Source organism: Cnephaeus nilssonii (assembly GCF_951640355.1).
Source record: "Cnephaeus nilssonii genome assembly, chromosome: 22".
Classification (NCBI taxonomy): Eukaryota; Metazoa; Chordata; class Mammalia; order Chiroptera; family Vespertilionidae; genus Cnephaeus; species Cnephaeus nilssonii.
The window spans coordinates 15,187,711-15,213,564 of NC_137093.1; the positions used below are offsets into that span (position 1 = coordinate 15,187,711).

At 46.8% G+C, this 25,854-nt stretch overlaps 1 protein-coding gene across 2 annotated transcripts in view; it reads right to left on the reverse strand.

Moving 5' to 3' along the window:
- FEZ1 (fasciculation and elongation protein zeta 1) overlaps positions 1-25,854 on the reverse strand; it is a 119,375-nt gene that overhangs the window by 43,142 nt on the left and 50,379 nt on the right. The window contains exon 3 of one of the 2 annotated variants that reach the window (XM_079762376.1): positions 21,509-21,588. The gene's annotated coding sequence lies outside the window, so the exon portion shown is untranslated. Of the gene's footprint in view, positions 1-4,918; positions 5,064-21,508; positions 21,589-25,854 lie in introns of those variants that run through there. The other variant, XM_079762375.1, reaches the window with a different exon arrangement.

Genomic DNA, 25,854 nt, shown 5'->3' on the forward strand with positions numbered 1-25,854 from the left:
GTGTTCCCCACTGTTCCAGAGCCAGAGTCCACAACCACCATCTTGGCCTCTGTGCCCGGGAAGGCTGCAGGCTCTGGCCTCCCTGCATTTCCCACAGCTCCGGGCCCTCTTCACCCATTGCCTTCATCTGTGATTTATCCATCCGTTTGCACCTCCAAGCCCTTCCCCAATTTGAATCTAAATCCCGCGAGGGCACTGGCGTCCTCTGAATAGCCTCCTGGGCTCCTAGCACACGCTGCCCTGTGGCCAGGCAACCAATCAATGTGTACTCGCTGAAAAAACTATCTTCTCATCCACATACAGTTTCTCATTCTCCACCTCAGGCAGCACAGGTATCATCATCGATCATACCCTCCTCTGCACACAAAACCTCCTTCCTGGTAACATAGAAAGGCAACCCAGCTTTGCTCTCCGGTCGCTGTGATTTTTGATGCAGTTAGCTGCTCAAATTGGAACCACTATTCAAGGAGAACCAAATGGACAGCAAAAACCACGGGGTTTACCCTAGGACTTCACTCTCCATCTCTGTCTACAACGTTTAAAACTCTAAATAAGGGAAGCAAAGGGCGCGCTGGGTGAGGACCTGGGCGGCTCTTCCTGGGTTTTTACTGGTGGTTAAGTCAGCATCACATCCAATATATTCTGAGTGTGTACAGTTTACAGAGGCAGCATGATAGGACCTTCGAATACAAAAGGAAACAAGAGCAGTGTGATATCTTGGAAAGAACACAGGCTTAAGAGCCAACAGACCGCCGAAACTGGTTTGGCTCAGTGGATAGAGCGTTGGCCTGCGGACTGGAAGGTCCCAGGTCCGATTTCGGTTAAGGGCATGTACATTGGTTGCGGGCACATCCCCGGTGGGGGGTGTGCAGGAGGCAGCTGGTCGATGTTTCTCTCTCATCGATGTTTCTAGCTCTCTATCCCTCTTCCTTCCTCTCTGTAAAAAATCAATAAAATATATTTTTAAAAAAAATAAGAGCCAACAGACCTGGCTCAAGGATAAGCATCGTGGGTCCTGATGAACTCATTTGTTAGATGAAGGTGTTGGTATAGAACTAATACCTTTGGAAGTTAATTTTAATAACATATTAACTTAATAATTTAACTATAATAATATATTTTATTTAATCCAGTATATCCAAGATATCACCATTTCAAATTGTAATCCATATTTTAAAATACTGATGATCCATTTTACATTCTTTTTCCATACTAAGTCTTTGACATCCAGGGTATGTCTTACAATTACAGCTAGTCTCCATTTGGACCACCCACCTTCCCAGTGCCCAATAGCCACATGTGGCTAGTGGCTACCCTATTGGACAACACACCTATAGAGGAATACACAACTAATCGTCAGTCAGGGATTCCTCACCTAGTCTACAGACCCCAAGGGCTCTTTTATATGGCCAAAGGGGCCCATGGCACAGAAAAGATTAGGAATCCTGTCCGGCCAGTGTTGCTCAGTGGTTGAGCATCGACCTATGAACCAGGAGATCATGTCTGATTCCAGTCAGGGCACATGCCCAGGTTGCGGGCTCGATCCCCAGTAGGGGTGTGCAGGAGGCAACCAATCAATGATTCTCTCTCATCATTGATGTTTCTATCTCTCTCTCTCCCTCTCCCTTCCTCTTTCTGAAACCATATTTTAAACAAAATTAGGAATCCTTTAGTGCCCAAGGGAGTTTAGGAAAGATCATGGAGTGCAGTAGAGAGCAAGGGAAGGTTTTACTGCTGAGGGTTTGTGCGGATGGAGGCAGGACTCTGTGATGGTGAAGACCCTGGACTGCAGATTCCCATCCTGGCCCTGTCACTTCCCAGCTCTGAGACTTGGGGCAAATCATCAGCCTCTTTGTGCCTCAGTCTCCTCATCTATAATTGGGATTTAGAATAGCACTTACATTGAATAGTAGTTATTTTGTGGAGTCAATGAGATCAACTTTGAAATGCTAAGCACAATGCATGGAATACATAGTGTCCAATAAAAGCCAATGACTAGGAAAATGAGAATAACTTGGTTACACAGAAATGTGGATTGAGAATGCTCCAAGTGAAAGAAAAACAATCCTTGCTATGATATTCTAGGCTTCAAAATGCCTATCAAATGAGAGAACTATTTATTGCTAAGTGAATTTTTTCATCTTTTTTGCTAAAGCACCATACTTTAAATTCATTTGGTCGAAGCCTCTTGGGTCCCAGGTCCCATTTCAGAGAGACATAAAGGTTAACCAGCAGCTGTTCCAAAATTTTACATTTCCTTTAAATGTGCACGCTTCTCTAGGAGAGAGGGGGTGCTGGGAGGAGCAGGAGATACCAAGGGGGTGCTGATTTGAAATGGCACAATCCATACTAATTAACTAGCAACAAGAGGGCAATCTAGGACTAAGATTGAGTTTTGAATGTTGGCAACAGGAAGATTATGCTGAAAGCACCTATCCTCGGCTCCTTCAGACTCTAGAGAAATGGATTCATCTAGAGGTTTATTAAAGAAGAAATGGATATCACAGTTCTAGAGTTCAGAAACATGATCGTAATCAACAACATGGCCTGATTTCTTGTCATCGATTTCACTGCCGAGAAGCCAAGAAGCTCCACATGAATGGCCAGCTGGAGGTGATGCTAAAACTGAAAGCCTGTGCTGGGAACCAGAAGCCACTCAGCACCCAACCTGAGCCCAGGCTTTGCAGAAAGGGCCCAGGCCGCGGCAGAGGAGATGAGAACCCGGCATTCTGACTGGCCCTGCCCTGGTCTTGAGGAGGGGCCTCTGGGTTGGGGCTGGCAGCCCTTCTGGAAATGGTGCCCTTTACTCCCCTTCCTTTCATCACAGCTTGCCTTTTTACACTCTTCTCTCTTGGTCGGGTGCCTTTGCCCCCAAACTGAAATGTCCTACTCTTGCATCTGGCAAGCTTGCTCCTGTCTTCATCAGCAGGTCGTCGGGGAGGCCTCCTCCCCTTAAAAGCTGGGGTTGAGCCCTAGCTGGTTTGGCTCAGTGGATAGAGCGTGGGCCTGCGGACTGAAGGGTCCCGGGTTCGATTCCGGTCAAGGGCACATGCCGGGGTTGGGGGCTTGATCCTCGGTAGGGGGCATGCAGGAGGCAGCCAATCAATGATTCTCTCTCATCATTGGTATTTCTCTCTCTGTGTCCCTCTCCCTTCCTTCTCGGAAATCAATAAAAATATATATATTTTAAAAGCTACAGTTGAAATAATTGATCACTTATCCCCTTTCTCTATGCTTCCAAAGTTGATTTTTAAAAGAATACATGGAGAATGGCAAAAAGAAGGAACCATAGAAGGCTTTTTCTCTTTTTCTCTTTATCACAGAACAGAGTACAGGACTACAGTTTGATTATGTCCTATTATCTATTCCATTTATGTTGGCTCCTGATGGGTAGTGCAATTTGGGAAAGAAAAGGCATCCCGGAGCTTAACAGAGGCCAGCAGGGAACACATAATGATGCACGGGCCGCAGCGTGGGGCAGCAGTCACATCTCCCTGCTTTGCTGGCTGAGCAGAGCGGAGCAGAGCAGCAGAGAATTCACCGTGCCTCCAGAGGCCTCCATGCCATCTCCCCTTCTTCCCATCACTTGCCCCATAAATCAAGAGATCCTGTGTGCCGCACCCCCCACCCCCAGCCTCCCCAGAACCTCCTTCCACTGATGCACCTTCGGTTTTCCTGCTGCTACTCGGCCAAGCCCAGTCAGGATACGTGATTGTGGCAGCTTCACATTTTGACAGAAAGAGTATTTCATTGCTTATAAGCCAGCAACCCCTTTGCGGTTCTGTTTCCCTCTGTTCCCCTCCTCCTGCTGCTCCATCACCCTCATCTCTCATCCCCCCTGCCCTCCGCTCCTGGGCTGTTCGGGCAAAGAAAGGCTCCTCCGAGCAGCACAATGGCTGGCACTCCAAGCAAGCTGGGCTCATCCCGCCGGCTGCACACATTCCACGGGCCCTTTTGGCCAAACAGGATGGAGACACCGAAGTGGGAGGGGAGTTGGGGGTGTCGATAGGCAAGGAGGGGGTCGGCAAGGAGGGAAGGGATAGCAAGAGCGAATAGAGGGCTGTGATAATCACCCCACCCTGGGCTCTGTCCAGCGCTGGGCCCAGCTCGGGACAGAGCCAACTCGTCCTTTCTCCGACCTGTTCTGTGGCCCAACAATTGCTCCCCAGCGTCTGCGGCAGCGGCCAGGGCGCTGACCCTGCAGGAATGCCCGGTCCTGGGGAAGGCCTGGCACCCCAGGGAGGGCACAGGGGGGCGGCGCGGGTTATTAAGGGCAGAGATGACTGGAGCTTTAAGGTGACGGGCCAGATAACGGTCTTGAAAGGAGGCACCCACCCGCTGCTCGGTGGCTGCTGGGTTGGCAGCACCGGGCAGCGTCCCCTGCTCGCCGGCCCCACACCGCGTGCTTGGGCACAGACACACACGCATACACACACACAGACACATACACATACACACACACTGTCACATACACATATACACTGTCACATACACATACACATACACACATGCACCCCCGCCCGGGTGCGCTCACACACACACACACACACACACACACACGCTGTCATACACGCACGCACACGCAGCACTGTCACCCTCAGCCACACGCGCGGATACACACACACACACACACACACACACACACACCAGCCTGGCTGGGGGCCCAGGCTCGGATGCTGCTGGCAGTGCCCAAGTCCCCGCATCCCCGCTGCGCTCCCGCGAAGGGCAGAGCAGAGAGCGCCCACCTCCGGGCTTTTCTTTCTGATTCCAGGATGGGACGCGTCGGGGGGTGCGGGGCTGCGGCTCCCCTCGACCTGCGGGCCCCCGAAGCCCGGGTCGCGGGGCCCCCTCACCACCCCGTCCAACCCCCACCCATGGCGTGGGTCAGTCCGGACCAAGGTCGCCCCCGCGACTGCACCTGTGCGGGTCCTGGCGGAGGGAGGCGGTCCCCGGGCTCAGCGGGACACCTCCATCCACAGAACGGCCGGAGCGCGGTGCCGGACAGCGGCGGGCAGCGGCGGGCAGCGGCGGCCGGGCGGCGGCAGCGGAGGCGGCTGCGGCGAGCTCCCCTCCACCCGCCCTCGCCCCTCCCCGCGCTCGTGCCCGGCTCCGGGGGCGCGCCCGCGCTCGGGCTCCCGCCCACGGGCACGCGCGGACCCGTGCGTCATCTCCTCGTTAGCATTCAGAGCCTTCCTCGGAGCAGGTGGCCGCCTTTATTAATATTCATGAGTAGGTGCCCCCGCCCCCCTAAGCGCCGGCCTTTCTGCTTCCCCCACAAAACATGCAGAAGCGCCAAGATGCGCGCGAGCCTTAACTCCCCACTTGGAAATCTCACTGGGCCTGATGCTGTAATGCTCAAAAGAAGCTCGGAGGTGGCTGGGTGGATGGACAGGCGGATGCCCGCAGACACACTCCAACGACTCCTGGACTTTAAAAACTTGGTGTCTAGCCCTGACCAGTTTGGCTCAGTGGATAGAGCGTCGGCCTGCGGACTGAAGAGTCCCAGGTTCGATTCTGGTCAAGGGCATGTACCTTGGTTGTGGGCTCCAACCCTAGTAGGGGGAGGAGGCAGCTGATCGATGTTTATAACTCTCTACCCCTCTCCCTTCCTCTCTGTAAAAAAAAATCAATAAAATATATTTTTTAAAAAAAACAAAAACTTGGTGTCTAAGAAACTAAGACAGCCTGAGCGGACGTGGCTTGCTGGTTGAGCGTTGCCCTACGAACCAGTTTGATTCCCGGTCAGGGCACAGGCTCTGGTAGCGGGTTCAATCCTCAGTGTAGGGCGTGCAAGAGGCAGTGGATCAATGACTCTCATCACTGATGTTTCTATCTCCCTCTCCCTTCCTCTCTGAAATCAATATATATATATATATATATATATATATATATATATATATATATATATTTAAAGAAATTAATACACAACCTTAGAAGAATTAAATAAGATAATTCAACATATATTAATACCTCCTGTGTGCAATCCATGTAAAGCTTTGGCACAGGATCTAGCATACAGTAAGTACTCAATAAGTGCTGCTTGTCTGTTGCTGGAGTTTCAGGAGTCCTCCTGAAGGCTGACAGGTGAGCCATTCCCACCTCCTCACCTCTCTAATCAGAGTAAGTCCCATTTTATATTTAAACAGACAGAGTTTCTAGAGCTTAAAAAGTTTTCCAAACCAGTGACACTCCCGGTTGACAAAGTGACAAGTGCCTTAAAGAAGATATAAAGTGTTTTCAACAAATTTCTATGACTGCTGTGTGATAGTGAGGAAGACGGCGGGACTTCTGCCCCAAAGGTCACCCCGCTTAAATCAGGGTTCCTCAAGCTCGGCACTGGTGATATCTGGGGCTGGGTGGTTACTGTTGGGCGCTGTCCTGTGTGTTGTATGATGGTTAGCAGCATCCCTGCCCACTAGATGCCTTAGCACCGCCCCCTTCCCTGAGTTGTAACCACCGAAAATGTCTCCAGACTTCATCAAGTGAACCCTGGGGTGGGGGAGGGGAGTTACAAAATCACCCCAGGGGAGAAGCACTACCTTAGACTTAGGTCTTCAAGGGGCAAGTGCACATTCTGCTAGGACGGGGCTTCCTTTCAGACAGAGGAAACCAACCGAGTAAAGCTTGGGGATGTACAAAGGCACACACATGCCTTTAAGTAAGCAAAAGCTAAGGCTGGGTCATGGGTACAGACTGCTAGTTGTTGGGGCTACAGGGCAAATAACTGCTCCTGGAATCACACCACTATCATTCTAGGGGCTTCTTTTAGTTCCTGAGCTGAACTTATTGTAGTCCCTAATTTACTTAAGTTGAATCAAAGATTCTTGGAGTCTCCAAAGCATTTAACAATCATCTAGTCCCGTGGTCGGCAAACTGCGGCTCGCAAGCCACATGCGGCTCTTTGGCCCCTTGAGTGTGGCTCTTCCACAAAATACCCCGGCCTGGGCGAGTCTATTTTGAAGAAGTGGCGTTAGAAGAAGTTTAAGTTTAAAAAATTTGGCTCTCAAAAGAAATTTCAATCGTTGTACTGTTGATATTTGGCTCTGTTGACTAATGAGTTTGCCGACCACTGAGCTAGTCCAACCAGCCACCTGATTCAGAAACCAACACAACGCTACACACAGTTCCTACTGAGACACCTCTAGTGATGGGAAACTTGACCTCACTGGGCTGCCCGGCCCTTCGTTTTGTTTTGCTTAATGGTTTTTAAACCAGAAATGACTTGCTGTGATTAGAAATTTGGTGGCAGCATGATACGTATTGTACTCATCCTATTTGATCTTACTTAGAAGGCTCCATCTTTTTCTAAATTTATCTTTACTCCAGTTCCGCCCCCTCCCCAGGCAGTGAAGTGGCAGTGTTCTCAGGAAGGTTCCATCTTGAAGAAGCCTGTTTTCCATGACATTCTGGATATGAGCTGCTGAATCTTTATTGAAAACCTATGTCAATCACAGCCCAGTCAATAAAGATGAGCTCATACCTGCTAACATTCTGAGACTACTTGGTGTTTCCATCACTGCTAGTCCTCAAACACCAACATGCAATTCAAGCCTATATTCATCTCCATCTTCGATCTCCAGGGTGGATTAAAATCCCCGATTTGTTTTCGCAAGGGAAATGGAATATTCCCCATGATTCAAAATCTACTCACGGCCATCTAGCCTGCGGGTAATCGCTCCCTACCACAAAGCACATGCACCAAGGACAAGACCATATTGCTTTCACAAAGAATAAGCAGTATTGTAAACATTGATAATAAATCAACCCCAGGAATAGTTATGAATTCCAGGGTAGCCATCTCTGTAAAATGACAAAAATACAGGAACTTGATGGCAAATAAAGATTAAGATCCCTCAAGATATTGGAAATTCCCATAAGGGTAAATGTGATGACAATTTTTTTTCTATAAAGAAGAGAACTGAGCCCGGCTGCACCCAGCCGGCATGGCTCAGTGGTTGAACATCAATCTATGAACCAGGAGGTCACGGTTCAATTCCGGGTCAGGGCACATGCCCAGGTTTCGGGCTTGATCCCCAGTGTGGGGCGTGCAGGAGGCAGCTGATCGATGATTCTCTCTCATCATTGATGTTTCTAGCTCTCTCTCCCTCTCCCTTCCTCTCTGAAATAAATAAAGATATATTATAAAAAAAAGAATTGAGTATTTCAATAAAGGAGAATCACACATTTTAATAAGAAAAATGAGGTCCCCAGGGTGAGGGAAGCTTTTAGATCGATAGTGCCCTCCCCCAAAAGCTGTTCTTCTTCTTTTCTGTGGCTACGTGCTCTGGGTGAATGGTGACAGGACAGGTTTATTGTTGTCTCCTACTCTGAATAGGAAATAGACCCAGACAGTCATGTGGGGAGACTACCTTGACATGGTTCAGCTCCATGAGCTGTTTAAGGTTAATTTTTGAGTCTTCATGAGAACTCCCCTCCACCCCAGGACAAGCAGGGACATCATTTGTATAAACCCCTGAGGACTGACTCCCACTCCCCTCAATGTTAGGAAGCGTCTCTATTTTCTGCTATCCCCCCAGATGCCCTGGTATTCAGAGATGTGATGATTCCGAAAGGAACTTGAGGAAATGAAAAGGCCCAAGAACACTGCCACTTCACTGCACCAGGCTAGCCATATAAAAATCACGTCACCAGCAAACTCTCGGAGGCCGCATGCTCTGTAAATGCTGCCCTAGGCCCCAGCCGTCCTCTCCAAGGCCTCAGCGCTGAGTCATTGCAGCCTTTTCAATCCTGCGAATGTGACGAGCGAAGAACCCATGTTTCTCCCAAAGTCTTATTTTCAGCAGTTAGTCGTTTTCACAAAGTTGTTGTAGCCAGGTTTTAAATAAGCCAGTTTCTTCTCATTGTCACATGCTATGAGGTGAGACCTTAACGATACTGAACACCAAGCCCTGAAGAAGAGGTAGGCTGGGTTGGGGATAAGCGACACTGTTCCCTTTAAAGTACAGAGACCAGCCCTAGCCGGTTTGTCTCAGCGGATTGAGCGTTGGCCTGTGGATGAAGGGTCCCGGGTTCGATTCCTGGTCAGGGCACATGCTCGGGTTGTGGGCTCAATCTCCGGTAGGGGGTATGCAGGAGGCAGCCAATCAATGATTCTCTTTCATCATTGATGTTTCTATCTCTCCCTCTCCTTTCCTCTCTGAAATCAATAAAAATATATTTTAAAATAAAAATAAATAAAATACAGAGACAAAATGATAGTCTGCAAAATTCTTGGCCTGGACTGGCTTGGTGACTGGGTTTTGGAGAGCTATAAAAGGAAAAACTCATGGTTAGATATTGATCCAACCCCTATAACATGTGAGAAATTGATGAGGCAAAGTATTAACTGCTGTCTTAGAAACACATACAGCAGTGAGATATAGAACAAGTGTAAAACCAGAAGCTTTGACAATGTATGATCACTCAAAATCTTCAGATTTTGCAGATTTGTATCCTATATAATAAAGAGCTAATATGCAAATGGTCATCACGCCCTCTGGCCTGAGGCCATGCCCCACAGCCCGGTGCCAGGCCAGGGGACCTGAGGCCATGCCCCAAGGCCCGGTGCCAGGCCAGGGGACCTGAGGCTGCGCACCCCCAGGTCTGGGTCTGGGTCTGGGTCTCTCTCGATTTCAAGGCGCTAGCGAGTGGGCGGGGACTTGACTCTGGGTCCCACGGCGCGCCCCAGACTCTGATAGGAGGGAGATTTTCATATACATTTTACTAATTTTCTTTCATCTATGATACTTCTATTATAGAGAAAGGGGAAATAGCAATATTAAAATATTTCCTCTAATTAATTCCCTACTAATGTGCACGAATTTCGTGCACCAGGCCACTAGTATTCAAATAAATACAGATTTTTTTTTCCCAATTTAGGAATTTGTTCATTGGGTGTAATGATGAGCATGAACAAAATGCAAATGTATAAATCAAAGGAAGCTTCTCATTGCCTATTAGATAAGATTACCCCAAAGTCTGATAATAGCAACTCTTTACAACTAAAAGAAGTAAATATGGCCGAAACCAGTTTGGCTCAGTGGATAGAGCGTCGGCCTGCGGACTGAAAGGTCCCAGGTTCAATTCTGGTCAAGGGCATGTACCTTGGCTGCGGGCACATCCCCAGTAGGGGGTGTGCAAGAGGCAGCTGATCGATGTTTCTCTCTCATCGATGTTTCTAACTCTCTATCCCTCTCTCTTCCTCTCTGTAAAAAATCAATAAAATATATTTTAAAAAAAAATAAGTAAATAGGAACTATTCTTAAATCCTTTTGTAAACCTTGTTTATAACAGAAAAATATTTTATTCACTTTAAGTAATATGCTCTATATTATTTGCAAGATCTAGGAGGAATCCCCAGCTAGTGTCTTACAGAATTGTAAAACAATGATGGCTGGGCTGATTATCAAGGCCACATTGAAGGAGAGGAAACTACAGCAAAGGGAGGAGAAGGGAAGGGCATGTGGTGTCCGTAAATCGGAAAAACCTCTGTAGGCTGGGAGTCAGGGGTTTAGGATTTCAATGTCCACTTCCCCATTAGCCAGCTTCGTGGCTTAGAGAAAATTGCTTAGTTTTTCTGAACCTCAATTTCTTCATCTAAACTAAAAGGGCTTCAAATAAAATCCTTCCCTGCTCTTAAATTTAATGGAATTACACTCTACATTTTCTTCCCAAAACCAATCACAATATTTGTTTAAATTGACCCCAAAATCACTGATGGATCTTGAAGTATCTATAATAATAAAAGCTAATATGCAAATCAATTGAACAACCGAACAACAGAATGACCGTCTGTACAACCTTCCGGACAACCATGCTATGACATGCACTGCCACCAGGCTAGCCAAGGCGGGTGTGATGCGATTGGTTAGGGGGTCCGCCATCACCCCACAATCACCCCACAATCATTCCACAATCGCCCCGCAGAGGGAGGCCCAGGCTACCCAGCCAGCAATGCTGCGGTGGGTGGGCGGGGCCTACCTCTGTGGAACCATTGATCACGGAGCCCTGTGATTGATTGCCCCACAGAGGGAGGCCCAGACCAGCCAAGTGATCGCACCCCACACCTGTCGCCTACAGAGAGAGGTGACTGGTGGCAGGGAAGGGGAGGCAGCTGCCAGCAGTCATGGGAAGGAAAGCCCCGGTAGGCCCTGATTGCCAGCCAGGCCTAGGGCCCCTACCCAAGGGGTCCCGGATTGCGAGAGGGCGCAGGTCGGGCTGAGGGACACCCCACTCCCGTGCACGAATTTTGTGCACCGGGCCTCTAGTCTTTTAATATCTTTGCCTTGTTTCTCCATTTGTAGACTATTGATTATTTCAGAGAGAGATTGTGAGAAAGCAAAAGTTATACACATTCAGTTATAAAAGCCCTAGAGAGGGAGTCAATTAAATCTACAAATTAACTCCAAATTCCATTTTATTCTGGGATTTCCTATAACCAAACCTCAGTTGCTATCCCGCCATAAAAATGATTTATAACTATTGGATGTTCTTTAATTTTTCCTTCTAGGGTTGCCAGATTTACTGAATAAAAATATGGGACACCGTGTTAAATTTGAATTTCTGTTCATGAATATATTTTTTTAAATAATTATTCAAAATTATGGCATACAATAGACTTACACTAAAAAATTATTGTTTATCTAAAATTCAAATTTAACTGGGCACTCAATGTATCCCTATATTTTACCTAGCAACCCTCTATTTATCCTTACGTTTGTGGACACAGGCAATTCCTAAGTGATGTGTGTGTGATAATTAGCCTATCTCAGTGAAAAAGTTTAAAACAATGTTTCTAAATGATATTTGAATAGTCCTTGAATAATAAGTCTAGCCTATGTATCATTGCCACTCTCTTCCTATCCCCTTTCCCCACTTCAAGGATATCTTTTTTAAAAATATATATATATTTTATTGATTTTTTACAGAGAGGAAGGGAGAGGGATAAAGAGTCAGAAACACCGATGAGATAGAAACATCGATCAGCTGCCTCCTGCACACTTCCCACTGGGGATGTGCCTGCAACCAAGGTACATGCCCTTGACCGGAATCGAACCTGGGACCCTTGAGTCTGCAGGCTGACGCTCTATCCACTGAGCCAAACCGGTCAGGGCCAAGGATATCTTTTGTGGGGGAACATAATGATATCTTTTGTGAGTACCTCAAAGTGCCCTATCTGGAAATTTGCGTGAGACTGACTAGACTGTTCTATGGGAGAGATGAGAGTCAGAATGAGGGGGAAACGGGGGTTAATGGAACTTTAACAAGAAGTAATGGCATCAGCCCTTCTTTATCTGATCCTACGTGGGCCATGAGGCCAGGTACACCATGAGCTAAAACTGGATTGGCACGCGCACACAAACACTTGTACCTGAATGTCCACAGCAGCTTTATTCATAGTAGCCAAAGAATGGAAACAACCCAAATGTTCATCGAGAGATGAGTGGATACACAAATGTGGCATATGCATGCAATGGACTATTATTCGGCCATAAAAAGAAACAATGGTACTCACGTATGCGACAACATGGATGAACCTTAAAAACATTATGCTAAGTAAGTAAAAGAGGCCAGACACAGAAAGCCACACATTGTATGACTCGGTTTACATAAAATGTGCAGAATAGATAAATCCATAGAGAAAGGAAGTAGATTAGCGGTTGTCAGGGACTGTGTGGGGAGGGGATTGGAGAGTGACTGCTAATGCCTGTGTAGTTTTTCTTTAGTTTCTTGGGGGGGTGATGAAATGTCCTAAAATTAGAGGATGGTGATGGTTGCACAGCTCTGTGACTATACAAAAATCCAACGAATTGTATACACTAAAGGGTGACTTATGGCATGTGATTATAGCTCAGGATTTTTTTTTTAAGTCAATGAATTTAAAAAAAAGGAAAGAAGATCCTGTTCATATGTAAATGGTCAGCTCTCAGGTGGTGCCACAGAACAACCGAAGCCATTTCTAAGGAGCCAGGAATGTAAAAGGGCAGCTGCTGTGTGTGTGCCTTTCGTGCACAGAACGTTAACTAATGTTACTGTTAACTAAGCCTTTAAACATCTCCTTTAATTTTCACAGTGCCTCTACAGAGTAGCTGTTATTGTCCTCGGTCCTGAGAGAAAGGAAATGGACTTAGAGACAGAGTCGGTAAGGTGGAGACCAGGGTTCCAACCCAGGGCCATCTGATTCCAAAGCCCAGAACAGCCCCGGCTCACACCCCGTCCACAGAGAGACCGGTGATGACAAGGATTCTGAGCAAGCCCAGAAAAAGGGCTGGCAGGCCTGCCACCGGCCCTGCTGCCACTCCTTCCTCTTCATCGGTTCTTCCTCCCTAGGGGACCGCGTTTGTTTCTGTGTTGACCACATTCTCAGCCTTCCCGAACCTTACTGCACACATTGCTTTCTTGCTTTCGCTGCTGCTTGAAAATGTCCTCATCCCGACGCGTCTTGAACAAAAGGTGCCTGGATTCTCAGAGCCCAACAAAAGCTCCGTGTGGTATTTTGCTGGCAATCAATTTGCTCGCGTGCGGTGAGATGTGTCTCCCAGCCCCTGTTCCTTTCCTGGTGCTGCTGAGCCACATGGTAGAACACAAAGGCACCAAATAGGCCTACGTCTTGGTACCCGGTTTGGCTTATAGGCCTGCCCCAATTCCCTCCTAAAGTGGATTATGGGGTGAGGCCTGAACTCCTCAGGGGCTTCTGAGGACATCTTTTCCTCCTCCTTCTCTCTCCTCAGCAGGAGGGAAGGCTGCTCACCCCTCCCTTTTTCTACAGAACTGCCTCCCTCCACTTCCATCCTTTCCCCCACTGCTGCCTTTCACCGAAGCTGCCAGGTTGCCATGCCAATAAGGTTCCCATGGTTACTAGGAAGAGCTGCTGCATTCCAACAGGCAGGGCCTACCCACAGAAGGAGAAAAGAAGACCAATACTGCCCCAGGGCGAAAGGGGACGGAGGGGGTGTCTCAGCCCAGGGAATGTTGGAGAACAGATCTTGTTTATCTTGGTGTCTCTAGGCTGGACCTTGGACCAGATCTCGCTGCCTCCACTCAAGCTCTCTATTCCCTAAACCGGGAGAGAGGCGCCTGGCACCAGTTCAAATCCATTGTTTTGCCTGGTGTGGAGTCCAATAGGCACCACATTGTGAGGATCCTGTTAATATGTAAATACACCGATACATCTGGGCTCTTTGTCCAGCTTGAAAAATGGCAAAATGCAAAACATGCCCTGCTGTCTCCTCCACTGGATATCTTGTCTGAGAAACTGCTTTTCTCCTTATGGTGTCCCCCTGGATTGACGAGTCTAAGCCACATCACTCTTTAAAGAAAACACACAGGGTTTGTTTTCTCTCAAATATAAAGACATGTATTTTCATGTAAAATTCAGACGTAAAGAAGAAAATTTTAGTCATTCACAATTCCAAAATCAAAATATTTATTTTTTAATCCTCACTCCAAGATATTTTTCCACTGATTTTTCAGAGAAGAGTGGAAGAGAGAGGGAAAGACAGAGAGAAACATCGATATGGGAGGAGCCTGCAACAGGGGTCTGTGCCCTTGACTGGAATCGAACCCGGGACCCTTCAGTCCGCAGGCTGATGCTCTATCCACTGAGCCAAACTGGCTAGGGCTATTTTTTTCTTTTTAAAATACAGTTTTGGTTACTGGTTTGTCTCAGATAGTTGTAGCACTTCATTTTTGAAACACAATTTACTTTGTTCATATTTTGCTATAGTGAGTATTTTCTCTCTCTCTGTTTCTATCAATTGTCAAATAAAAAATGGCAATTTGCCAGCCGGTGTGGCTCAGTGGTTGAATATGAACCAGGAGGTCAGGGTTCAATTCTGGGTCAGGGCACATGCTCGGGTTGTGGGCTCGATCCCCAGTGTGGGGTGTGTAGGAGGCAGCCAATCAATGATTCTCTCTCATCATTGATGTTTCTAGGTCTCTCTCCCTCTCCCTTCCTCCTTGAAATCCTCTCTAATAAAATGGTAATATGCAAATTAACCATCACTCCACTACATAAGCCACGCCCACCAGCCAAGCCGCGCCCACCAGCCAATCAGGGCGAGTATGCAAATTAACCCCCATCCAAGATGGCTACAGCTACAGAGAGCAAGTTTTCCCAGGTAACAGAGGAAGCCAAGCTTTCCCATAGCCGTTGCAGGCCTATGCCTCCACTCAAGCTACAAAGTTTCAACTATAGAAGGTAAACGAATTCAAACAAAGGGCAGCAGAATGGAGCTTGAGAGAGCAGGCCAGGGTTGCCGGCGGCAACAGGGGAAGCAAAGCTTTCCGCACACCCTGGCCAGCCCAGGCCTCCGCTTAAGGCTACAAAGTTTCAATTGTAGAAGGTGAATTAACTGCCACAGAAATGGCTGCCGGTGGAGCATGCAGGAGGCTTGGCTCTGCTCCAGGCTACAAAGTTTCAATTGTAGAAGGAAAATAAATTCCAGATACCAGGGCCTCCCCTTGGGTTGCCAGGGGGGCGTGGCCGGCCTGCAAACCACCACAGGCCCCTCGCTCAGGCCGCCCCACGCCCCAAGGGAACCCCACCCTGATCCGGGACACCCTTCAGGGCAAACCAGCTGGCCCCCACCCCTGTACCAGGCCTCTATCCTATCTAATAAAAGAGTAATATGCAGATTGATCATCACTGCAACACACAATATAGCTGCCCCCATGTGGTCAAAGATCCTGCCCCCATGTGGACACAAGATGGCCACTACAAGATGGCCAGCAGGAGAGGGCAGTTGGGAGGCACCCGGCCTGCAAGGGAGGGCAGTTGTGAGGGACCAGGCCTGTAAGGGAGGGCAGTTGAGAGGGACCAGGCTTGCAAGGGAGGGCAGTTGGAGGTGATCAACCCTGCAGGAGAGGGCAGTTAGGGGTGACCAGACCAGCAGAGGAGGGAAGTTGGGGGCAAACAGGCTGGCAGGGGAGCACTTAAACATCAACCAGGCTGGCAGCAGAGTGGTTAGGGGGTGATCAGGCTGGCAGGCAGAAGCGGTTAAGGGAAATCAGGAAGACAGGCAGGCAAGCAGTTGGGAGCCAGCAGTCCTGGATTGGAAGAGGGATGTCCCAGATTGGAGAGGGTACAGGCTGGGCTGAGGGACAACCCCCGGCCGTGCATGAATTTCGTGCACCGGGCTTCTAGTCCTATATAATAAAAGGGTAATATGCAAATTGACCCTAATGGCAGAACAACTGGTTGCTATGATGCACACTGACCACCAGGGGGCAGACGCTCAATGCAGGAGCTGCCCCCTGGTGATCAGTGCACTTCCACAGGGGAAGCGCCACTCAGCCCCGGCTCATGGCTGGCCAGTGCAGTGGAGGTGGCAGCGCTAAGGATGTCCAACTAACGGCTTAGTCCCATTCCCCAAGCGGGACTAAGCCGTTAGTCGGACATCCCCTAAGGGCTCCCAGGCTGTCTGACTGCCAACATAGGACCAATCCCCTGGTGGACATCCCCCAAGAGGGCACGGGCTGGGCTGAGGGACCCCCAGCCCCTGAGTGCATAAATTTTCGTGCACTGGGCCTCTAGTCAATAATAAAAATATATTAAAAAAATAAAAAATAAATGGCAATTCCTCAAAAAAATATAGTTACCTCTGTGCCTGGAAGCAGGGCATAAACTTCTCTTTGAGGAATGTGCTCCTTCCCAATTACCAGGGGAGAAAAGTGATTCTTTTTTAAAAATATATATATTTTATTGATTTTTTTACAGAGAGGAAGGGAGAGGGAGAAAGAGTTAGAAACATCCATGAGAGAGAAACATCAATCAGCTGCCTCCTGCACACCCCCTACTGGGGATGTGCCCACAACCAAGGTTCATGCCCTTGACCGGAATCGAACCTGGGACCCTTGAGTCCACAGGCCAATACTCTATCCACTGAGCCAAACTGGTTAGGGCAGAAAAGTGATTATTATCCTCAAAGACAGGGAATGGATACCAAGATGAATTTGCATAAACAGACCTTACTAATGTAGTCCTTATATTCCATTAGTCCCCCATGTATTTTCTAGTCAATTCCCCACAATTTATTGTCCAGTGAAGCTCAAACTCTCTTTCCTTTGTTAAAAGGATATATAAGCCCCCAGAGCTAAATGCTACTTTAAGTTTTACTTCTTTTTTCCTTGTGAATTTCTGTGCACATAAATGCTAATAAAAGTTATGTGCTTTTTATGTGCACGTTCCTCAAAGAGAAGTTTATGCCCTGCTTTCAGGCACAGAGGTAACTATATTTTTTTGAGGAATTGCCATTTATTTTTTATTTTTTTAATCTCTCTTTTGTCAGTTTAATCATAGGCTCCAGGTCCTGGATTTAAGAGAGTGAAGGAAAAGTTTTTCCTCCCTGATATATCCATGTTCATAGCAGCATAATTTACAATAGACAAGAGATGGAAACAACCTGAATGTCCATCAGTGGATGAATGGATAAACAAAATGTGATAGATCCATACAATAGAATACTATTGAGCCTTAAAAAGGAAGGAAATTCTGACACATGCTATAACATGGATGAACCTTGAAGACATTATGCTAAGGGAAATAAACCAGTCACAAAAAGACAAATACTACATGATTCCACTTACAGGAGGTATCCAGAGTAAATTCACAGAAACAGAAAGTGAAATGGTGGTTGCCAGGGGTTGGAGGGAGGAGGAAATGGGGAGTTGTTATTTAATGAGTACAGACTTTAATTACAAGATGAAAAAATTCTGGAGATTGGTTGCATAACAACATGAATATACTTAATACTATTGAATTATATCCTTAAAAATGGCTGAGATAGTAAGTTTTATGTGGTGTGGTTTTGTTTTGTTTTTTAATAGATTAATTTTTTAGAGATAGAGATGAAGGAAGAGAGAGAGAGAGAGATTTGTTCCACTTATTTATGCATTCATTGGTTGCTCCTTGTATATGCCCTGACTGGGAATTGAACCCACAATCTTGGTATATGGGGACGATGCTCTAGCAACTGAGCAACCCAGCCAGGGTTATGTTATATGCATTTTACTACAATTTACAAAAACCCAAACAAACATAGAGTTACCAAATTATATATAAAAAACATATGGTAGGAATGTTCATATCAGTGTTATTCATAATAGCCAAAAAATAAAAACAAGCCAAAAGTCCATATACTGATGAATTATTCATCAAAATGTGGTATATTCATACAATGGAATATTTTTTTAAAAATATTTTTTATTAATTTCAGAGAGTAAGGGAGAGGGAGAGAGAGAAAAACATTAATGATGAGAGAGAAGTATTGATTGGCTGCCTCCTGTACGCCCCCTACTGGGGATCGAACCCACAACCCGGGCATGTGCCCTGATCAGGAATCAAACCATGATCTCCTGGTTCATAGGTCAAAGCTCAAACACTGAGCCACACTGGCCAGGTTGGAATACTGTCCTATATAATCAAAGGCTAATATGCAAATCAACCAAACAGCAGAAAGACCAGCGGAATGACCAGTCGCTATGACACGCATTGACCAACAGGGGGCAGACACTCAATGCAGGAGCCAGGTTCATGGCTGGTGAGCGCAGTGGATGTGGCAGGAACCTCTCCCGCCTCCGCAGCAGTGCTAAGGACCCCTCAGGGGGTCCCGGGCTGCAAGAGGGCACAGGCTGGGCTGAGGGAGCCCCCCCACCCAGTGCACGAATGTCATGCACCAGGCCTCTAGTTTAGCTATAAAAGGAATGAAGTGCTGATATATGCTATAACATGAATAAGCCTTGAAAACATTTGCTAAGTGAAAGAAGCCAGACACAAAAAGCTACATACTGTATACTAGTAATTCCATTAACATCAAAAGTTCAAAGTGGTCATCCATAGAGACAGAAAGATTAGTGTTTGCCTAGGGCTGGGAAAGAGAGGTGGCAATGGGCAGTGACAGCTAATGGGTATGGTTCATTTTTTGAGGCAAAAAAAAAAATGTTCTTTTAAATTAGAATGTGATGATGGTTGTAAACCATTGAGTTACATACTTTAAATGAGTGAAATGTGTGGTATGTGAAGTATATCTCAACAAAGCTGTTAAAAAATGAAAAAGTAAAAAAGTATTAAGATCTTAGGAAATTGCTGAGTTCTAATAGATCTCATAGCTTAACGTGAAAAGTCAAACAAAGCAGTTCCCTCGGTCTGAATCTCTAGCGAAGGAGGAATTCTCTAAATTTTGTTCTAATTCCTGGGCTCAGCAGAATCAGTCCAAACCTCTATTTTTAAATCTGCCATCAATGTATTGCTTCTTTAATTCCTGGGTAAAGAGGGCTAATTTCCTAAGTGTTTGTTCACTGAGGGGGAAATCCCTAACATCATACCACTTTGTTTCAGGCAACTTATTTCTCTCTTTTGCTTTGATTTCATCATATCTAAAATGGTAATAATAATGCTGTATTTTTCCGTGTATGAGACGCTATTTTTTTCTAAAATCGTTAGACTGAAAATTGAGGGGTGTCTTATACATGGAAGTCAGCCAAGGAGGGAGCTGTGAGGGTCAAACAGGCTTCCTCCAATCACCAGCCTTATTGTTACTGATGTCAGCTGATGCCGTAATTGGAGGTGGAGGTGGAGAGTATGCAGATGCAACAGGGACTGGAGCATTCTGAGCCCATAAAGATGTAAAAAAATAAAAAGATAAATACTGGTAAGCAATTGTCTTACTCTGCAAAATTCAAACTGAATGTAATCAGCTATGCAAAAGAGCATGGAAATAGAGCTGCAGAGAGACAATGTGGACCTCCTCCCACTGAGTGTATAATCAGACAGTGGAGAAAACAGGAAGAACAACTCCTTAAGATGCCAAAAAAGAAGAAGGCCTTAAGAAGAAAACCAGCAAAATGGGCAAACTTGGAGCAGAGGCTTAGACTTGGATTATGGAGCAACGCCAGAGTGGCTTCTGTGTGTCAACCAAGCTTATTCAATGTCAGGCAAGAATGTTTGCAAGCGAAATGAACATTGTTGATTTTACAGGAAAGGCAAAATGGTGCTTCAATTTCATGAGGAGAGAAGGGTTGGCCATGAGAACACAAACAAAGTTAGCTCAGAAAATGCTACCAGTTTATGAGGATGATCTCATATATATAGACAGTGACTCCTAGAAGACAGCAGTGATACAATAGAAGTTGAAGAAATTGATATGTCTGGAGCTAATAGTGATGAAGAAGAGATCAGTGATGCAACAGAGGCTGAATAAAGTGATATATGTTGCATGATATCATAGTACTGGTATGTAAACATCACCTGCAGTAATTACTAAATAAAAATATGTTCTGTTTTATGTTTCAAATATTGATTTCTTAATTTTGGGTTGGAAAAGTGTGGGGCATTTTATACACGGAAAAGTACAGAAAATATCATTCCTGTTTGCTTGTGTAGGGGAAGAAAAAATTTTGTTCTACCCTTTTAGGTTCTTTTGACTGGTCTATTAAGTTGATATAACACAAATGAACAGGAGAAAAACAAATTTAATTTTGTATGTATGGGAGCCTCACATAGATGAGAGGTTCAAAGGTGGTCAGGAAATTGAGGCTTTTATGCCATCTCGAGCTAAGGAGAAGGGAGTAGGGGTCCGGTGTTTCAAAAGGAAGACAATTCACAGGAAGACGGGAGGAGCAAATGTTTGATACCTTTCCTCCCCTAGCATATTGCTGGTCATGTGGTTTAGACCACCTGACCTTTCATACCGTAGGCCACGTGGTTCAGATCCTCCCCTGACCTTTCCTTCCCTGGCATGTCACTAGTCATGTGGTAGTCCCTCTTACAGGAAGAACAAGGGACCAGAGCATAGCCTCATGGGACTCCCATACAAGCCTTTGCATGGCCACTCCCTTAAGAATTAAACCCTCAGGACCATGAAGTTCTGGCCCCCACATCAAATAATCTTAAGAATAAAGCCTTGGGTCTGTTGACCACAGAGACAGAGTTTTTGTCCAGGCAGAGGTAACAGCTAGGTTTCAGTTGTGTTTCAGCTCCAGACCCAGAAAAAAAAATTAAAAAACGGCAAAACCAGATGAAGCACCACCTGCAATGACTAATGACCCCCACGCTAGCGCCAACCAATCAGTAGTGAGCACAACCCTGAAAGGACACACCTGGAAAGCTGATGAATATTCTATTGGGATCCTCCCCCGAAACTCCCCTAAAAATCCCTGCCTTTGGAAAACAGATAAAACTGCTTAAGATGCCCTGGCCGTTTGGCTCAGTGGATAGAGTGTCAGCCTGCGGACTGAAAGGTCCCAGGTTCGATTCCAGTCAAGGGCACATGCCCAGGTTGCGGGCTCGATCCCCAGTGGGGGGCGTGCAGGAGGCAGCCAATCAATGATTCTCTCATCATTGATGTTTCTATCTCTCTCTCTCCCTCTCCTTTCCTCTCTGAAATCAATAAAAATATATTTTAAAAAAAAACAACACTGCTTAAGATGAAGGACCCAGTGGGTGCTCTCTCTTCCTCTCTGGAGCACACCCACACCTTTTTCCACCCGCTTCTTCCCACAAGGCACATACCTTTTGTGGACGAAAGGGACCACATGCTAACTTGACCAGCTCAGGGAAGGCCTGCATGGCGGTCTTGCAAACTCAGAGACCTAAAGTAACCACAAAGGAGGGTCTGAAATGAAACTTTAACTAAAAGCAGTTATGGTGGGTAGTTACATCCTAGGCTGGTATCTTCACTGACAAGGTTAACCTTTATCTTAAGTGAGCCTATCTGTCTTTTTGCATCTAAGATAACATACCCTTGAAATGTCAGGGTAACTTGTAACTTCTCCCTTTATGGACCCCATGGGGGCACCAGGATAGATACCACAAATTCCCTCATTGTTATTGTTATCATGTTAATTGTTGACTGCACCCACCTAAGTAAAAGAAGTATGTGTCTATCATTTTGCCCCCACTTTGCTTTCTCCCGCCTTTCTAGTCTATCACCAATGGATTTCATGTAACCCACCCACATCCCCTCCTTTGATAGCAATGTATAAAAATAGATGAAAGACCGCCATTCTCTGAAGCATTATTTCAATCCCTTGAGGTTCTGCTTCCCAGCAATAGTCGACAGTTTGGCTCAAATACACTCACAAAAACTCTTTATAGGTTTGAATGTTTTTATGTTAACACTTTGCTTCCTTTTCTCCTAAGCTCCAAGGGTTGTTGTTTTGTGGGTTTTTTTGCCTCTGTAACTTGTTTCCTGAGTCCATGAAGCCAAGATGGCTCACTTTTTCTATCTCTGACACACTATATAAACTTTCACTTATATTTGAGTTCTTGGCTTTGAATTCTTTCTTAGCCAAATTCAGGAACCAGGGTCTAATATCTGGTGTTGTTCACCGTTAACACTCCAGCTCAGCCCATCTTGTCCATACTCCTTGTGATTGTCTCCAGTAATAGTTCTCTTCCTGTACCAGACCCTCTATCAATATACTTTTAAGCAGTTAAGAGGGAAGTAAAAGTGTTATGATCATTAATTAGTGAGTTATCTATACTAATAAAAGGGTAATATGCAAATTGATCAGGACGCCCTCACAGTAACGACGGAACAGCAGGCTGCGTGAGGCGACCAGGCCGGCAGGGGGGTTAGTGAGGGACAACCAAACAACTGAACAAGCAGGCTGCGTGGGGCGACCAGGCTGGCAAGGGGGTTAGTGAGGGACGAGCAAATGACTGAACAGCAGGCTGTGTGGGGTGACCAGGCTGGCAGGGGGGTTAGTGAGGGATGAGCAAACGACTGAACAGCAGGCTGTGTGGGGTCACCAGGCCGGCAGGGGGGACAGTGAGGAGTGACCAGGCCGACAGGGGTGGCAGTTGGGGGTGACCAGGCCAGCAGGGGGTGCAATTGGGGGCGGCAAGGCCGGCAGGGGGGGTAGTGAGGGGCGACCAGGCCGGCTGAGGTGGCAGTTGGGGGCAACCAGGCCGGCAAGGGGGGGGGGCAGTGAGGGGCAACCAGGTCGGCAGAGGGGGGCAGTGAGGGGAAATCAGGCCAGCAGGGGGGGGGGCAGTTGGGAGTGACCAGGCTGGGGGGGGGGCAATTGGGGCAACCAGGCCGGCAGGGGGGATAGTTAGGGGCAATCAGGCCGGCAGGCAGAGGCGGCTAGGGGTGATCAGGCTGGCAGGGGGGGGGCAGTTAGGGGTGATCAGGCAGGCAGGCAGGTGAACAGTTAGGAGCCAGTGGTCCCGGATTATGAGAGGAATGTCCGACTGCCGGTTTAGGCCCGATCCCCAGGAGGGTCCCGGATTGGAGAGGGTGCAGGCTGGGCTGAGGGGACCCCCCTCACGTGCACGAATTTTGTGCACCGGGCCTCTAGTTAATACATACTAGGAAAGCAGCAAAGGGGAGGCCAGACATTATAAGCACGGTCACCTGGGCAGCTTCACTAGGAAGCTTCGACTCATAAGCCTCAGGGAACCGCCAGTCCATTCCTGCAAATCACTGGGGGAAGGGAAATGGACACCTGAGCAGTGAAGTCGGGTGATGTCGGGAACGTGTTTGCCTGTCATTCTAACCTGGGAATAAAGATCTTTGGATTGGCGAGGAGGATGGACCCCAATGCAAGCCCAGAAAAATTTGGGAATACATCATCCCCAGACAAAGGAATTCTCTCTCTCTTTCCTGTTCCTTCTGCTTCACTCCTGCTTCCTTACATTTGCCTGTGCTCCCTCTGTCAGGGGCAAAGATAGAATACTGGGGACTAGCTATGACTATGGGAAATATTAATCATGCTCTGTTAACCATGATTGGTTAAAGAAAGGACATTCTGACCTGGCTGGGAGTGGTGTGCCCCTGGGACCTGGTAGTCAGCCTTGGACCAGGGAGTCAACCTTGGACCTCGGAATTCGGTCCATTCCCATTCAAGAACTGCCTGTTATCATGGAAAGATTAACAACCTTGTTGCCCAAACAATGGAGTCCCACCGAAGCCCGAATATCCTATTTCCCCATGTAATCCTAGTCCTACCCTGTATAAGCACCTGGCTTATGGGGGCACTGCAGAGCAGATTTTTGTGGGTGACCTGCTGCTCTCCCATGCTGCAGGCAGTGTCGGAATAAATGCTCATATGTAATTCAACCCTGTCTCTGCTTAATTGGCTCAAGTAGTGACAGGCAGCATGGACCCACTGATTGTCCGGTTACACCTCCATAGCCATGTGGCCCCACACACAATGGACTTGCAGCTGGGAACACAAGCTAACTTGGCCAGATGCTGGACCGAACTGTGCTTCAATATGGAATGGAAGCTTTGGGCATTGATCTTAGCCCTGCTGCAGACAAAATGGGACTTTTTCCATGGCCCGATGGAGGGAGATGGGACCCTGGAAACTCAGGGGCTTAATGCCACAGAAATAAAGCCTTCCACGATAGCTCAGTCTCCTGTGACATGAGAATAAACAAGTAATCTTTTCTGTCAAAGAAGGGAGCTTAGGCAACTGCCATTTTGGCTGTGTGACTTGCAGCTCCCCTGGGGGCTGCCATTTTTCAATGGCAAAGGTCAAACCCTCCTTTAAATTAGCCAATCACGCAAGAATGTGAACCTAAGCTCTGACCAATCAAGAGTGACAGACAGCCCTAGCTGGTTTGACTCAGTGGATAGAGCGTCAGCCTGCAGATTGAAGGGTCCCAGGGTTGATTCTGTTCAAGGGCACATGCCTGGCTTGTGAGCTTGATCTCCAGTGAGGGGCATGCAGGAGGCAGCTGACCAATAATTCCCTCTCATCATTGATGTTTCTATCTCTCTTTCCCTTTCCCTTCCTCTGAAATCAATAAAGATATATTTAAAGAAAAAAAAGAGTGAGGGACAGATGATGTGTGTCAGACATTAAACCCTGAGTGGACCAGCCACTCAGTGTACATGCTGCCAGACCCTGTGTGCTTGCGCGCCCTCCTGCAGGAGTAAAGATATTTGCCTTGCTGTCGGGCTCCCGAGTATCCTTTGTGTTCTACCAGGACCCCACGTTGTGGGGCTTGCCTTATTTCTAACAGTGGGGGCCTCAGGAAATACTTTTCCCCATGGCACCCCAAGAAGCCCACTTCCACCACCAATAGGTGGGGACACCCCCACTAATAATAAAAGCTCTTTTTTGAGTCTTTTAGGGCTTTGTCGTCAGCTCAAAATAATCCACATGCCTAAGTGGCACATTCTGGGGAGACTTGCTCTGAACCCCTTCACTAGCATAAGAAAAAGAGGTTTACTGGGTGTCTCCAATGGAAAACCAGCCATTGTTTTGAGCCTATATCTATGGATTATGTGTTTCTAGACTTCCACTGCTATTGACTTCCTTCTACCCTCTTAGGTTCTGTGCCAGGGCCTGAGAATTAAACTGACAAAAGACAAATTAATAGGACAAAGCACACAAAAATTTAAAATATTTCTATGTGCTCAGGTAAGTCTTCATAAGTAAAACGAAGATCTGAAAAGACAGAACCAAGAGCTTATTTACTTTTAAACACAGAAATGATAAATTTGTGGAGGAATGACAAGACAGAGGAGTTTGAGGTAGGGGTGGTAAATTATGGGACAGCGACTAGGAACTATAAGGGGGGAAACTAATGGAAGAACAAGGTTATTTTAGCAAGTCTGTTTGTACAGATTCATCTCAGCCTCAAATCCCAGTCTCCAGTGATGAAAATATCCTTCCTGGTCCAGGGAGCACCTTTCTCATGAGAAATTCTGTGACCTGCTTTGAGGTAGCACTGCCTTCAGCTCAAAATGATCAATATGCCAAAGCTGTGTATTTTGGGGTGATACCTTCTGACCTACTTCATTGCCCTTGAGCTACTTATAAATAGTAAGTAACAAATAAAAAATGCAAAACAATTCTTGCCTATAGAATAATTAAATGCAAATTAATTCTGTCAAGTGG